A 13,677-nucleotide genomic window follows, 5' to 3' on the forward strand; every position below is an offset into this window, starting at 1 on the left:
CTGCTGAAATGCTTATGAGTAATTTCTGTGGTTCCTTCTACATATAGCCCTGTCCACATCTAGTCTGAGTACTAGTCTGAGTATAGTAATTCTACCTTTTCTTCATTTTTCAAGAACAGCTTTAGTCACTTAACATTGAAGATGCCTGTTGCCTATTGTACTATACATTACTTTTTTTCAGCTTTCAAAAACAAACCAGGGTTATAGATATGTATTGGCAATTTAGGGCATTGAATACTTTTCCAGTGGAGCCAGTTTCAATCGCCAGAACATGTATGGTTGCTCACTCGCATCTGTGACTCTAGTTCCAGAGACCCCAGTTCTTTCTCCTGGCCTCTAATCTGGGCATTTAGGCACATATATGGAACAGAGACAGGCAGGCAAAATACCTTTAAACCTAAAATAAACCTAAAATGAAAACAACAAAAGAATAATAATATAAAATAAATATTAGGTGATTTTGAGCCAAAGTAAAAGGAATAAAAAGTAGTGGAAGTTAATCAATGTTGGGATATTCTGAGTAATAGACTTCATGCAGAAGTATTTCTTATGCAGTCTGAAAAGAATATTTAAGCAGATATGTTAGGTGGAAAGGGAAGAACAGTGATGGAAATGCTTGGAATTAAATATATGGTGTTGAAAATTCTAAAATATATTTCAAAATTGAGGGATATAATCTCAAGCTGAATTTCAGATGTAAGAGTACAAAGGTATTTTTGAGAAACAGTTTCCCATTCTCAATTTCATAACGAAAAACAAAAAACCCAAGATAGCAAAACCAATTCTTACTATATTATAGAGCAATAGTGATAAAACCTTCATGGTGTTGGTATAGAGACAGACTGGTAGATCAATGGAATAGAATTGAAGACCCAGAAAAAAAACACACACTTAGGAACACTTGATTTTTACAAAGAAGCCAAATATGTACAATGGAAGAAAAGAAAGCATCTTCAATAAGTGGTGCTGGTCTAACTGGCAGTTGGTATGTAGACAAATGAAAACATATCTATGTTTGTCACCTTACTCTAAGCTCAAGTACAAGTGGGTCAAGGATCTCAACCTAAAACCAGGTACACTGAATCTAATAAAAGAGAAAGTGGGAAAGAGCCTTGAACTCATTGGCACAGGGGAAAATTTCCTAAACTGAACTTCCATGGATCACATACTAGGATCAAGAATGGATAAATGGGACCTGATGAAACTGAAAACCTTCTGTAAGGCAAAGAACACTGTTAATAGGAAAATTAGGCAACCTACAGATTGGGAAAAACACTTCACTAACCCCACACCTGTTAGAGGACTAATATCCAAAATATATAAAGAACTCAAGGAGCTAACCCAAAAATACCAAACAACCCAATCAAAAAAATGGAGAATAGAATTAAAAAGAGAATTTAAAACAGGAATCTCGAAATTCTGAGAGGCACTTAATGATCAAAGTCATCAGTGATCAGGGAAGTTCAAATAAAATGACCCTAAAATACACCAATCAGAATGGCTATGATCAGGTGACAAGTGTTTGAGAGGATGTGGAGAAAGAGAAACACTCTTTCAGAGTTGGTGGATTGCAAACAGGTACAACCACTAAGGAAATCAATTCAGATGTTCCTCAGAAAATCAGACATAGTACTACCTGAGGACCCAGCTATACCAGCCCTGGGCATGTACACAAAAGACACCCTACCATGACACAGGGGCCTGTGTTCAACTATGTACATAGTAGCCTTATTTGTGACAGTCAGAAGCTGGAAACAACACAGATGTCCCACCACATGAATATAGAATGGATACAGAAAATGTGGTTCATTTGCACAATGGAATACTACTCAACTATTAAGAACAAGGGCATAATGAGTTTTGCAGGCAAATAGATGGAACTAGAAAATATCCTGAGTGAGGTAACTCAGACCCATAATAACATGCATTTTTACTCCCTAATAAGTACATATTAGCCAAAAAGTACATAATGCACAGAATACAATTCACAAAACTCAAGAAGGTTAACAAGCCAAAGGTCCCAAGTGAGGATGATAGTATAATAGAAGATGAGGAGGAGTGTAACTGTATATGAAGATCAACAGTCTCAATTCTTCAATCCCACTTGGGAGAGAGAAGAAAGCAATCATGGCTGCAGAGGGACTTGAGTGGGAGAGGGGACAGGGAGGGGAAAGGAGGAAGATGATCAGGTACTGGGGTAACATGAGTGAAGCCCTGGGATGTAGGAGGAGGGGGAACCCTCTAGACTGTACCAGAGACCTGAGAGAAGAGAGACTCTCAGAACTCAAAGAGAGGGACCTTAGTTAAATGCCCAATAGTGGGGAGAGGGAAATTGTAGAGTCCATTTCCAGGAAAAAGACTGGGCATCAAGTTGAGGTATGGGGTTGCCATCTCATAGTCAAAAACTCTGATCCAGAATTGTTGCTGTCTAAAGGAACTTCGGGGACAATAATAAAAAAGAAACAGGGAAAGGAAGTTCAGTGTCAGATCCAAACTAGGATCTAGATCGAGTGGAGGCTCCAAGGCCTGACACTATTGCTGATGCTATAATGTACTTACAGACAGGAGCCTAGTATGTCCGTCCTCCAAGAGGCCCAACAAACAGCTGAAGGAGTCAGATGCAGATACTTATAACCTACCAAATGATAGAAGCCAGGAGTCCCTGTGGTTGAATTAGGGAAAAGCTGGAAGAAGATGAGGAGGAGTGTAACTGTATATGAAGATCAGCAGTCTCAATGAACTTGGACCCTCGGGATCTCTCAAACACTGACCCACTAACCAGGCAGCATACACCAGCTGAGATGAGGCCTCTAACATATATACAGCAGAGAACTACCTGGTCTGCCTCAGTGAGAGAGACTGTACCTAACCCTCAAGAGATTTGAGACCCCAGTGGGGAGTCTGGTAGATTGGGTACATTTTCTTGGAGACATAGGAGGAGGAATAGGATGACGGACAGTTGGAGATCAGACTGGGAGTAGGATAATGACTGTACTGCAAAAAAATTAATAACAACAACAACAATAATAATAGTAATAGTATAATAGTAATAATAATATAAATAAAAAGTAAAAGAAAAGAAACATTTCCACCACCAAAATTTGATACGGGGTTGAAAATGTGAACTCTCATTTGTATCATATTTACAGGTCATGCAAAGATATGAAAGTTTCTAATTATCTTCCTAGAAATTGCTACATAAACAAAACTGGAACAATGGCAATATCAATAGGCATGCTAACATGGAAAGAGGAAGCGTTTATGGGATCCCTCACCTAGAAAAAGAACTACACAGATACCCCATTATTGGTTATTAAATACTAAATGGTTAGCCTTGATGCTACATACATACTACCAACAAAAGAAAACTCAGTACACTGTAAATGAAAATTATATATATGTATATAATTATATATTGTATATAGATCAATATATATTGTATATATATATATATCAACCAAGTATAAAGAGTCAACCAACTTGAGAACAGGTATGCAGTGGGATTTGAGAAAGAAGTTTGGGAGGGTTCAAGGAAGGAAATGGAAGGGTAATGAAATGTAACTCAATTTCAATTAAAAACATATCTTAAAACAGAATCTAAAAATAATAAATCCAAATTAGACTGTCTTAAAGATTTTGGGGGTTTTACTTTCACATACAAAATTCCAGTAACTGCAAATTAATGAAAAGAGAAAAACATTCATTTTCTTAGACTTTAGTTTGTGTTTTATTCCTGTAGTTTTAGTGAATAAAATACAAATGATATCTTAAATTGGCATTACAAGTATATAAATATAATAATAAGAAAGTGATGTTTATCTATAACAAAATACAGCTTATGTTATGTGTGTTTGTATTTGTGTGTGTGTGTGTAAGAAACAGATGAGGGGGGTAGTTGGAGGACAGAGAGAGAGAGAGAGAGAGAGAGAGAGAGAGAGAGAGAGAGAGAGAGAGAGAGAGAGAAGTTTCCGTTTCTCCTTAGTCTGTTGTAGATGAAATGTAATGGGGATACCAAAAGGGAACTTAGTCATTTATTGTGATCAGCATTATTTGCTCCTCAGAACAGTAGTGTAGACCACACCCTCTATACAACTCTTGAGCTGACTGCTTACCTTGTTTTTCTCAAGCCACTTGTAATTTCAAAATAAATAATGACTTTTAAAGATTTGTTATAAACATACTATCAGTTATAGATATAAATAGGACAAAATCCAAATGTTTTGAAAAGAATTTCATTTATCTTACATGTTAATATTGTTACTGGAGGCTTAAAATTACATGTTTGTCTTGTCATGTAAGTCTGACATCTCTGATCAAGAGTTTGATGCTTATTGTAACCACAGGGAGAAAGCTGCCTCTTCTGGTAGGTTCTTTGATCAAACACCCTGTAGCCTAATTGTGGAAACAAATTGCTTAATTGTAGCCAATGATCTTCATAGCTTCTGGCAAATGAGTCTCTAAGGTCTCCAATTGCATCTTTTACAGCTAGGGATTAGCAGTGGAAAGTGAGTAACTCAGAATATGGGTCAGTATTGATTTCCTGGGACTCTTCAAGCATCCTCTCTTTAGATCCTAGAGGGAGGAAATGATATACTCACTTCAGTGGACACTGGCTCTGGACAGCAGCTGCTCCGAAAGTGTGGGATCTTGTTTGGTGAGCAGTGGTACCTGAGGCCCGTCAGGGATGATTTGATTTGGTATGAACATCACAACTTCTCAGTACACTGGATTTTTGGTGATTAAAAATCCCCTCTTCCACAGAACTTAGATTTTTAACTCAAACAGTTAAACAATATTTTTACTGTAAAACATCAAAATTGCCCCTTTTTAAAAAATCTGTTTATCATCTTTGTGTTCTCCTAGGAGGTGGCCTAAGACTGTCAATGTCACCATATGGGCAGAAAACATTATTTCTGGATAAATGTGGATTTGCAAGTGCCATTAATCAAATTTACAAGATTGTTTTCTAATATGCTTTGCCTGTCAACTTTCCTGGTAATTCTTTTACACCCCACGGTGCAAATGACCCATCGTACAATCTGTTGATGACATCCATTGCATTAGAATTAGTCTCATAATAAATCTCACATACTTTAAAGTACAGTAATCAAGAGGGTATGTTATTCAGCATGCTCCACTTCCATCTGGTGTGTACTGTTAATTCCGGGATGTTCTACTCTGGTCTGAGACAGCGCTGTGCCCTGATACTTACACATCTGAAAAACAAGCAATATTTGGTTATACACTCTGTATCTTTTATTTTATCTCAAGACATTTTTCAAATAGGTCCCTACATGACATGCCTATATGGCAAGGATACTATCTAGCTTTACTAATGCCAATCAATGAATATGCTTTATAATATAAAAATTTTAATTTAAAAATATTAGTATGTAAGGCTATTTTGCCTGCAGGTATGCCTGGACACAGTATGTATGCTTGGTGCCCATGGAAGACAGCAGGGGGTATCAGATCTCCCAGAATTAGAATTGTACCACACTTGTGAGCTGCAGTGTGAGAGCTAGAAATCAAACCTGGGTCTGCTGGAAGAGCAGACAGTACTTTTACCGGCTGAGCTATCTCTTCAGTCCTAGTTATAATAGTCTTTCAATAGTCTGAAGATTTTTTACTTAAAATTGAATTGTCTACATTGGGAATATTGGCTTCACTCTTTATATGCATGTTTTTGTGTCTTTCATATTTCTATTATTTTCCTAAATTTTCTGATACTACTATGGATAAGATCAAATCGAATAGACACTATATTTTTATTCAAGACTTTAGTGGAAAAGGTTTCATTTTCTTCCCACTGGCTATAGTTTTTTTTTAATAGGTAGTCATAACCATATTGAAATATTATCCTATATACTAATTTTCAGTCTTCTATTATTAAGAGTTCATGTATTCAAGTGTTTTCTATAGTTCTTGATATTACATAATTTCTGCTTTTTTATTTATAGGACATGATGTATTATGTTAATTGACTTGTGTATACTGAACAATCTTTGCATTCTTGTCATGAAACCAGCTAGATTACAGTCCATCGCATTTTGATTTGCTAATATTGTTGAAGATTCTTGTATATAAGATTCTTATCATTATTGATATTAATGTATTGTTTCCATTTCTCTGTATTTTCAGATTTTTGTTAATAGATATCAATTTCATAAAAAAAGTGTTTGAATAGCTTCCCTATATTTTTTCTATGGCATAATTTGAGAAGCATTTGTGTTAATTTGTTGAAAAAAAAGTAACGTTCAACAGTAAAAGCCCCTGGTTGTTGAATTTTATCATTCTGAGATGGGATGTTTTTATGGTTGACTAAATCACCTCCTCATCTAACCAGATAGAAGAGAAAGAGGGGGAGATCCTCAAACACATGTTCACTTTGCAAAGTTACCTGACCAAAATGTGAATGTTTCAGTCCTTCTTAGAAAGGGAAACAAAATACTCGCGGGAGGAAACACAGGGACAAAGAGTGGAGCAGAGACTGAAGAAAAGGTCATCCAGAGACTGCCCCACCTGGACATCCATCCCATATGCAGCCGCCAAATACAGTCACTATTGCTGGTGCCAAGAAGTGTTTGCTGAAAGAAGCCTGATATGAGCGGCTGTTTCAGAGCCTTCCTGACACTGATGAGGATGCTTGCTGCTAAACATCGGATTGAGCATAGGGACCCCAATGGAGGAGTTAAAGAAAGGACTGAAGGAACTGAAGTGGTTTGCCACTCTATAGAAAAAACAAGAATATCAACCAACCAGACCCTCCCAGAGCTCCCAGAGACCAAACCACCAACCAAACAGTACACCAATGGAAGGACCAATGGCTCCAGCCACATATGTAACAGAGGATATCATTGTCCAGCATCAATAGGAGGAGAAACCCTTGGTCCTGTGAAGGTTTTCCAGTGTAGGTGAATGTCAGGATGTTGAGGTAGGAGTGGGTGAGTGGGAGAGAGAGCATTCTCATAGAAGCAAGAGGAGGGGTTAAGGGCGAGGGGAGGCCTAAGAAAGGGTAAACTATTTTACTATTTGAAATGTAAGTATATAAAATATACCAAAATAAAAGTAAGAAAGAAGGGGTTGGGGATTTAGCTCAGAGGTAGAGCGCTTGCCTAGCAAGCTCAAGGCCCTGGGTTCGGTCCCCAGCTCCGAAAAAGAAAAAAAAAGTAAGAAAGAAGATAAAACTGGCTGAGGAAGCCATGTCTGTATCAATTCCTGACTCTAGATTTTTTAGTTCCTGCCCTGACATCCTTTTCTAACATGATGACTATAAGTGCTAGCAAAATAAACTCCTCCCCACCTTGCTTATGGACATGGCATTTTCTATCAGTAATAGAAACCCCAAATAAGACATCACTACTTTTTAATTTTAATTGCTTATAAGTCCTTTTACCTGCTAGCTATCATGGCACATTTCTTTTTTCTTTTGTTTTCTTTTTTCCTTTTCTTTTTTATTAATCATTTTATTCATTTACATTTCAGATGATATCACCCTTCCTGGTTAATCCTCCACCACACCCCAATCCTATCCCCTCTCTCCCCTTTGCCTCTATGAGGGTGCTCATTCACCCACTCACCCACTCCTGCCTCATCACCACTCCAGCATCCCCTATACTGGGGCATCAAACTTCCACACGACCAAGGACCTCCCATCTCACTGATGTCAGATAAGGCCATCCTCTGCTACATATGTATCTGGAGTCATGGGTCTCTCCATATACACTCTTGTTGGTGGTTTAATCTCTGGGAGCTCTGGGTGGTTCAGTTAGTTGACACTGTTCTTCTTCTGGGATTGCATTTGCCTTCTGCCCTTGCAGTCCTTTCCCTAGTTCTTCCATTGGAGTCCCTGGGCTCAGTCAGATGTTCGGTGCCACTGCACATTTCTACACATGGACTTCACACTTTATTCTTCTTCTACCCTTGATCACATGAGGGTACTTATGACCTCAGTGACTTACTCATCCAGTCTGTTCCTTATGGTATTTTATAGAAATTTGTATTTTTATCATTAGGATAATTTTAGACACAAATAACACCATATGTTTTGTTCTAAAGGTCCTATGTATATATTGTCAACATCGAATGATATTTTCCATTGTGTAAGTGCATTTACTGAGTAAAGCCTTCACCTGACAGTGAAAAAATGTTTTCACCATGTGCAAGAGGCTATTTGTCAAATCTGACCTTTTCTGTGAAACAGCTACAATTATTAGTTGATTCAAGTGTCAAAACCCCATCATAAGATAAGGAAGTCAGCTAGGAGTTTTTTCTTTTCATTTGATAATAGGTTTCAGAAAGAGTTATAGATTGATTTGATGTTTCTGTCTATGGTTGAAATCTCAGCCTGAAATGTGCCCAGAACAATTTAGATGGCCACCTTTGCTGAACAGACTGATACATCACAATCTCTGTTCCCTTATAGATTGTTCATGAAGCCGTAATAAACTCTCCGAACAACATCTCATTGTAATTTATGGTGTTTCAGGTCCTAAGCGGGGAACACCATTTTTTTTTCTAAAACAACTTCTCTGGATGCCATTATTTTCTGGAATATGTAAATATAAATAAGCAATGAAATAAAATGTGAAGTTTTTATTTAAAATCGCAGATACAGGTTCTATACTTCATGTGTTTGCTAGTGATGTATAATTGACTATAGAACAAATGCCACAGCTTTCTGAGATCTGCAGTACAATGAAAAAAAAAAAACAAAGGCTTATGAAAAGAACAAAACCTTTATGGGAAACTGCGTCACAGAAAGGCCAAGTGTGAGGAGTAAAGACCTATGCTCAATGAAAAAGCCTAAACGTCTTTTTATATATTTAACAGTGCTTATTTTATAGTCACAGCCTATGCTAAGATAATAAAGGCTTACACAGATCTTTACAGAGATGATCAAACAGAACAGGGATAAAGGAATATAGAGTTTATTGAGAAAAGAAAATATAAAATAGACTCCATATGCATAAAAAGTGACAATGGGGAAATGAGCTGAATGAAAGAAAAATTTAAAGGCAAAGAAAGTGACTTGACATTAAAATCATAGCATGTGATATGCTTAAGGCACATTTACATGATTTAAAAATCCTGGCAAGAAGGCACTGTGCTTTGCAATTATGAGAAACATTGGGTCAATTGAATGGAAGACTAAAATTAGCTTCAGTTGCATTTTGGTTTGAATATATTACATTGAATATAACAATTGAAAAAAAGAAACTTTACATAATTATACATTAATTATGAGTTTATCTACACGAGAGAACCACATAACAAATACACTGAAACAGAATTGGCATGAGGTTTTAGCTAAGAGCAGAGAACTTACCCCTCCCTAGAAGAACTTTGTTTTTCATAAGGGCATTGTGGACTTAATTCTACCTTTGCTCTCTGTATTGTACTTTAAATCACAAACAGTACCATACAAATGAGAGCTGTGAACAATGTCACTTAATAATCAATCAGTGAGAAATTATTGTAGCTGCTTTATAATCTCTGTGAATTTTGGTGAAAATATTAAATACACCTCTTACTATCATTTCAAAAATAAATGGAAAAATGAGAATTGCTGAGACTAAATTATTTACACTTCAATTTGTGATATTAAATGGCAATATTTTTTAAAAACTGAAATCCACTGAGACCCCCTTCAAACATTATTGGCCTTTTCCACATCATGTTGCTTACAGTTTGGAAGAAGGAGCCTCTGACCTTATACTTATTGTCTGATACCTGAGTAGTATAATCTTTTAGGATTCCCCAAACCCTTGACTCAATGTTGTAATTATTTGAATTCCTCCATCATACTCATTTACCTCATCCCCCCTCTGGATCTGCCATCATTACCTAACTTAGGAGAAACATTCATCTTTGCAAACATTCTCTTGCTATGTAGCAACAGTTCCTTCAGTGACAGACATGTCAATGCTGGCCCCATCCATCACTGCTGCAGATCCATTCACATTTGATTCTCTTTTGACTTCCAGCATGATCACTGTTGTTTGTTATGAGTTTATATGCTACTTTGTTTCCTTTTCAATTAAGGAATTAACAAATTGCATTGGGAGATAAAGAGGTCACACAGCTATGTGCATTATTGTGTACACATATGGGGAAATAACGTTTATATGATTCTAGGATTTTTTTAAATGGCAGGTTATAGAATTATTTTATATTATTCTGAAGAATACCTTTGGGTAGAAAAAATGAGAAGAATGCCTGGGGAAGTAGCCAGAATGAATTACTTGACCTTCACAGTTGTGTCTTACTTCAGTTAAGCAGGGACATTAAATGACTTTATATAGATAATCTGTATAACTGAAGGGATTTAGTGAATATTTTTCTTAAATATATATGTATTTCTGCAGTTATTTGCAATGCATCATGGAGCAACTTGTTAAAGTAATTTGGCTCTTCCTTAAGAGTATAATCTACTGTAAAACATTATAATGCATTTAGAGTATTTGTACATACTGAATAAATGGTTGTATACATGTACAAACCACACATAGCTTGCATGATAACTCTTAATAGCTTTTGTTTGCAAAATACAAAAATTCAACTATATAATGAATTTGTTTGCTTTACTGGGCAGTAGACAATGTCTTTTTCCATTTCCTCCCTTACAAAAGTTACTTCATGCCAGCATGTCACTGACAGTATTAGAGTTTAAGAACTGGAGCTGATACATCATGTAATCACTTTTCAGATAAGGCAGCAGGGAATTAACACAGGTAAGGAAAACAGAATATGGGTAGAAACATATTTGCTTAACTAAAACAATGCAGTGACAACACGTTTAGCATCTCGAGTGTATTTATACTTTTGTACCTCTCATCTCCCTTGATGAATACAACTATCCTCTAAAGTTACTAGGGAATACTAAAGTGACTGAGCTAGTATGAAAATTTAAAGATGCTCAACCTCTTTCCTGAGGAGACGCAGCTGGCACACATAGAGCCTGACATTGGTATCCACTCATCGTCAAGCCAAGGCTATGTCTGTTTCTCACCTTGTGCCCTTGTGTAATTGGAAATGAAAGCACTTACACTCATACACAGAATTTCATTTACAGAAACAACAGAATAAAGCACGTTGTTTTCAGCATAAATCTTTAGCAACCTTGATTTTTTCCAAAGGTTGGCAAGGTGTTATTACTATAGTCTACAAAATATAATTTGCTAGAAATACATTTAATGCAAGGGCAAGCCAAAAGTTCTCATATATTCGCACAGAAAAAAAATTGATTAAATGGTTTAGTTATGGAATGTAGACTGTACTGCTTTAAATCATTCACATATTCAAAGATTTGCTTGGGAGCCATGCAGGTTGGCTAGGAGCTCAAATCTCCCATTTCTCTCTTCATGTCAATTCTTTCTAAGCTGGATAATGGTAACTCCAAGAATTGATTGTGTTTAAAAGTTATTTAAATTTTCCAATGTTTCTTATTGTGTTGCATATATATTATTCAAGTTTTCTTTCTGTTGTGATAATCAGCAGGACGAAAATCAACTTGGAGGGGCAACGGCATATTTCCTTTACCCTTCCAAGTCAAAGTTCATAAATATCTGTCAGGGCAGAAAGTGAAGCAGGAACAAAAGCAGAAGCCACATAGAAATGACTATGTTCCATCTAGTCCCTGAATCATTTTCTTACATACATATAACCCAGGCTACACACATAACCTAGGAGGGTAAATGCCCATAATGGACTGGGATCTTCTCTATCAATCAGCAATGAAGATAATTTCCTACAAACATATCCAAGGGAACAAACTCTCTCTGGGAAATCCTTATTGCTATGACAGGAATTCTAAACTCATGAAATTTCAACCATATGGGTGCCTGAGCACGGCAGGTAATAATAATGATCCCACCTGTCAACATGCCAATGTGAAAAGAAGAAAATCCACACATTCCTATCCATAGATGAAGATTTACAGTCAGTAGCTGCTGTGAGGGAGAAATGATTCTTATCAGAGGCCACACTCTTGATAGATTATCCAATCCCTAGTTATCAACTCTAAGCACATGTGCACAAAAATAATACTAAGTAGTCTCAGTAGTTTGCATGTGCTTATATTTTTCTACATACATATATAAATGCTTGTATAAATATTTAACATATAATTATAGATAGCATGTCATGAATTTGATAGGAACTGTGGGAGGATGTGAGAGATGTTGGAGGGAGAATATAAACAGTTGTAGATAAAGCAAATACTGTAGCCCTATATGAAATATTAAAAATTTAAATAAAAATGTTGGATAGACTTTTGTTTAGAGTAGCAACTTGCAAGCAATAATTTATATATTATAATTATAATAAAGGTCAGAATATTAGACCTCTTTTCCTTTTATCTAAATGATATTGAATAAATATGTAAATGCTTATAGTTTAGAAACCAATTAGTATAAAAGATTCACTGTTTGAGGATATTTCTTCTAAATTAATCTGGAAATTATGCTTGAAGACTTGCAATTTATACAACAGTTCAGTGGTATTATATGCATTTAACAGCCCAGTACAGAACTTGGATTTTGCTCTCTGTAGCAATTTGTTCAAGGTGAAGAGTCTGACTTAAACACATGTGAGGTTTGCATATTTCCTAGAGGCTAGCATTAAATCCATCCAGCAGTCTAACGACCTTGCCACCAGCTTCCTTCCAGAAAATTGACATTCACATTTGTAAGGTTAAATGAAATATATAACAGGAACACCAAAATGTAGAACTACTATGAATCAAAGAAGCATGTCATAGGTATTCTCATCTTCACTGCACAGTTAAAACTTTGGATAATGATTGTGTCAAGAACAATATCTTTTTATGTGAACTGTCTGTACATTGAGGCTGACAATTCAAGTTTGGGATGACATGCTGAAATAATTCTTTTTACATATCAGATGGGCTTTTAAAAATGAATTATTCTTGGTTATGATCTCGAGAAGCATGAGTTGACTTCCCCCGGCACTGTAGTTTCCTTAGTCTGTGAAGATATAAAAACCAACAGTGTGGCACCAAGGTATTTTAGATAAAATGTGGATTAAATTGCAATTTAGTAGAAAAATAACTCATTTATTTTGAAGAATTATGAGGATATTATTAGTGAATTATGGTAAGAGACAGATACTTAACCATATTTAAACAGAGTCAATACTTTTAAAAACCTTACCATTGTACTTTTTTTGTCATTGTTTTATTTATTGATGAAAATTGTAAACAAATGATCAACTTTGTTTTAAAAATCATTTTAATAATTTTTAATGAATTTTATATAATGTTTTAATCATATCCACGTCCCTATAATATGTCTTTCCAGATCTACCCCTGCTATCTACCTTCCCAACCACAAATATTTTCTTTTTGTAATCATCTGTTCAAATCATCAATCCATCTTACCCAGCTGTGAACCTTATGAAGTATGATAAATGTTATTATATTCCATGTATGCCTTTACAATGTTAAATGGAACTTTTTTTTCTATTGACGTTTTTTTTTTTTTTTTTTTTTTTTTTTATTAACTTGAATATTTCTTATATACATTTAAAGTGTTATTCCTTTCGGTTCCGCAAACATGCCCTCCCCCCTCCCCTTCCTTATGGGTGTTCCCCTCCCCACCCTCCCCTATTGCCCGCCCTACCCCAACTGTCTAGTTAACTGGGGGTTCAGTCTTAGCA

The sequence above is a fragment of the Rattus rattus genome, chromosome 13 (assembly GCF_011064425.1).
Source record: "Rattus rattus isolate New Zealand chromosome 13, Rrattus_CSIRO_v1, whole genome shotgun sequence".
Classification (NCBI taxonomy): domain Eukaryota; kingdom Metazoa; phylum Chordata; class Mammalia; order Rodentia; family Muridae; genus Rattus; species Rattus rattus.